Source organism: Hibiscus syriacus, unplaced genomic scaffold, assembly GCF_006381635.1.
Source record: "Hibiscus syriacus cultivar Baekdansim isolate YM2019G1 unplaced genomic scaffold, ASM638163v2 tig00110809_pilon, whole genome shotgun sequence".
NCBI lineage: Eukaryota > Viridiplantae > Streptophyta > Magnoliopsida > Malvales > Malvaceae > Hibiscus > Hibiscus syriacus.
In genome coordinates, this window is record NW_024062869.1 from 350,148 (window position 1) to 354,738 (window position 4,591).

The 4,591-nt window shown below is 31.5% G+C and overlaps 1 pseudogene; it reads left to right on the forward strand.

Annotated features, from left to right (window-relative positions):
* Nucleotides 1-684: 684 nt before the first annotated feature.
* Nucleotides 685-1,802, forward strand: LOC120141526 (annotated as a pseudogene).
* Nucleotides 1,803-4,591: the final 2,789 nt, after the last annotated feature.

Sequence of the window (4,591 nt, forward strand, 5' to 3'; positions counted from 1 at the left end):
ACGTGATATTTATATGTTTAATAATATGAAAATAATCTATTGAAATTGAATTCATAATTTTTTAATAGTTTAAATTGATTACAAAATAGTATTTATTTATTTTTTAAAATAATCAATTGATAACGTATATACTATACATATGAAACTGCTTAAACTTAAGATTTTTATGGATAATAATATTTTTTGCTGTTAGAATGACTTAGGGTTCGTAAATGGGAGTTTTAACTAAATTATATTAATAGAAGAATAGGAAAAAAGTTTGAATGGAAATAGATTCAAACTAAAGTATATGTTCAACAATCATTTAACATAACTATTAAATCAAATGGATGGATTAAAAGCGGTAATCGTAAGTCTGAAGTAGCATTGGTGGAAGCATTTGATGCGGGAAAGATTTGAAAAACGAAGAACTAAAAAGAACAAGTTGGTCCACACATGAAACGAAACAAAGGGGGGAGGGAGAACTAGAAGGCTGAAACATAGCCCACAATACCAATAAAGGGGAGGGGGGGGGTTTAAAAACCAAATCATGAATCTGACGTAAAAGTAGAGCTACCTACCAAATCTATCTCAACAACTTGGTCAAATCTATTGGCCCCTTTCTCTCTCTCCCACTCCAAAACAATTATTATTACATCCCAGCACACAGCTTTATCCATTTTCCTACAATCACTATTCACTAGTTTCTCCATTTCCCTATGTCCTCCTAGTTACATCATTTTTCATCTTCTATAACTGATTTTGATATTTGGAACTCATGGGACGATCGCCTTGTTGCGAAAAGGCTCATACCAACAAAGGTGCATGGACCAAGGACGAGGATCAACGCCTCGTCGATTACATCCGTCTCCATGGCGAAGGTTGCTGGCGTTCCCTCCCCAAAGCTGCCGGTTTGTCCATTCTCCATTTACCATTTTTTTTCTTTCTTTCTCGGTTACCAATTTGGTTTCTTGAATTATGGTTGTTGTTTCAGGGCTGCGTAGATGTGGTAAAAGTTGCAGATTAAGATGGATAAATTACTTGAGGCCTGATCTCAAGAGAGGGAATTTCACCGAAGAAGAAGATGAGCTTATCATCAAGCTTCACGGTTTACTTGGAAACAAGTGAGTTCCTTTTTATTCTCTCTCTTCCAGTTTCTTCAAATTTGATAACTTCTTTTAATGTTGTTCGAATGTATTTGCAGATGGTCTTTGATTGCTGGAAGATTACCAGGAAGAACGGATAATGAGATAAAGAACTACTGGAACACACACATCAAAAGAAAGCTCATAAGCAGAGGGATCGATCCACAAACTCATCTTCCTTTGAACGAAACAACAACCAACACGGTTAAAGCCACTATGGAATTGGATTTCAGAAACGCACCCAAACCAGTTTCCAAACCCAGCTTCTATCTGGATTTCATATACAATCAATTCCAATTCAAGCCCAACGCAGATTCCCTTGATGAACCCAACTGTACCGCCAGCAGTGGCATGACTACAGAAGAAGAACAACAGCAGCTACAGAAGAAGAAGAAGAAGCACGATCATCCAAGTAATGGGCAAGAGTTAAATTTGGAGCTTTCGATTGGGATCCATTCAGCCGACTCATCTCGGGTGTAGAGCGCTAACTCGGCCGAGTCGAAACCAGAGCTAGAAAACAACAATTTCCAGTTGCTTGAACAAGCTATGGTGGCCAAGGCAGTATGTTTGTGCTGGCAATTAGGGTTCGGAACTGGTGAAATCTGTAGGAGCTGTCGGAATTCAAATTCCTTCTATACATGTCGTAGACGTTTGGATTCATAAGGTCATTTTTCTTTTATTTTTGGAAGTTAATTTGAGATAATTGCTTAATTATTCCCGTCTTTTTGCCTGCCTTCTGTGATCAAAGCTAGTCGTAAACAAGATTACAAAAACCATTATTTTCTGCTCCCTGCTGATATTATTCCAACCATTTGATTTGTTTATTACTTAAAAGAAGATGCCAGAAACATGCAACCCCTGTTAAAAAAAGTTATATACTATGCTCTTCGAATTGATATTTTCGTAATATAGAACAAAATTTTGGAGTCGCAATCAAGCATCACGTAATGGCTGTTGTAATACAAAGGAAAACTTACTATAAATTGTTCAGAAGCAAACAGAAGTAGAAACGTTCCTTTTAGAAACATTTATTTATTTCTCATAAACAATGACTAAAAATAAACAACTTAATATTTTATCGAGATAGAGCAACATCTAGTGATCATTAATTTAATAATCTTTTAACTCTTTTTCCCCTCATTAATTACTGTATTTTTAACCCCACACAAGATGTGAAGTCATTAAAATAGTTAAATAGGAAAGCTAGTCAAGGATTAATATAGACAAAAATCAAGGACAAAATATGAACAAAAAAATTTGAGGGATTAATTTTTGAAAATGATCAAAAATTAAATCTTATCTCATTTTTCAAACCTCTCATTATTTACGGATATGGTAATATCTTAAAATGTAATAAAAGAACATACGCAACGCAACAAATTACAAATATTTAAGACCTGTTTATGAAAAAAAAAATTATATGAAAAGTTAGAAATAATGAGGAGATAAAAGAATAAAGAGGAAACGTGTTGGATTATAAATGAAAAGGTAGGTAGGTAGGTATTGATGCCAACATGTAATGGAAGCATGTGATTATGTGAATGATATGGTGACTAATCAATTTGTTTAGGCTGGCATGCATGTTCAAACCCACTTACATCATAATATATATATATATATATATATATATATATATATATATTATACCACAGCGGAGAAGGAAACAAATCCATGTAATTTTAAGGTTTGGCTTCAGAAGAACCTTCTTTTTTCCTTCCGTTGAAACTACGTGGGGAACACCAAATTTTGTTAGCTCACATTTTTGTCTTTCTTTTAAGGTTAATACATTTAATTGTAAAAATATTAGGTTTCCTTCTTTTCGTAAGTGGGACAGAGAAATTAAGTAGAAAAGAAAGCTCACCACCTAAGAGAATCGTTTCCAAGCTGGTGTTGCGAACTGGGAATATTATTTACATAAATACAAGAGGAGGGAATAATGGAATTAAGCAATAACTGGTATAATGAAGATAGGTAATGAATTAAAACCAGATTAACATTAAATCTTGCCCTATAAGTGAGTAACTCTATCTTTCACCTCTACTAAATTAATTGAATGGAGGTGGATTTACTAAATGCAACTTCCATGAAATTTAGTTATCAAATTTAAACGTGTTTATTGTCTCTACTAAACCTAGACATTATTTGAATTAATTATTGACATCGGAGAACGTTAAATACAAGTGGATACCCTTTGTTCTGCACAAGACAAGTTCACTAGATTCGCTTTTTTTTTTTTAAACTAATTTCAAAAACAAGTTGAAGTTATATAATAATCATCGCTTTACTTGATATTAATTCTTTGTGAAATTAATTCTCCAAATACATTTCACTGAACTTCTCGTGTAAACCTTTAGATCGCATTTATGTTTTAAGGATAAGACAGTTGAAAGAGTGACGTGCGTATGCACGTATGTAAGATATACACATGCGTACACTAAGAACATAACAGATTCCAGGTTAAGGTCTGATGATGATAAAGTTATAACATGTATGTACCTACGTATGGATAGGGATGCAGTGGTGGATCCAAAAATATTTTCGAGGGTGATAGATATATGGTAGTAACATAAAACTTTTGAATGAATAAACACGATTAAAATTTCAAGGTGATTACTGTTAATAAAATAAGAAACTAACCAAAGAAAATTTGAATTTCAGAGTGGGTATGTACCCACCTAAACCATATGTCATATGCTCCGCCACTGGATGGATGGATGGATTATACAACAGCGGAGAAGAAACAAATCCATGTGTTTTAAAGTTTAGCTGGAGAAGAAGAACCACCTTTCCATCTGTTGAAAGTTGAAACTGCGTTGGGAACACCAGTTTTTGTTAACTCACTTCTGTTGTCTTTATTTTATTAATAATAATAATTATTATTATAATAATAATAATAATAATAATGGAGCCTGAACTTAATAGTAAACTTATTATGATCAATTTGGTTTTAGAAAATATCTATTAATTTGAACTTATTAAAAAAATGTTTAGTTGTAAAATTAGAAAATGACTTTTGAAAAATAAAAATAAAAATAAGTGAAAATATAAAAACATAAAAAAAATTCAGTATTTTCATTAATTTTTTTTTTGAAAATTTGAAAAATAAGAAAATATGATATCTAGATTATTAACTTAACTTACACAAGTTTAAATCATTCTAACAATAATTTTTTGATTTAATCATATTTGAAACACTCAAACTTTTATAAAAAAAAATCAATATGGTTCCTTAATTTTTTTTACAATCAATGTAGTCCTTAACTTTATTTTTTAGTATTTTTATATTTAATTTATTGAGTATCTTAATAATTGTTTACATTTTATATTTTTAATTTAAATAAATTTTTAATTTTTTAAATTAAATAATTTATCAAACTTTTTAATAATCAATTAAGTCCATCTACACATCATCTTTCATCGAGTACTACCACAACAATATCATGAACTGTCACATCAAAATTATAGAT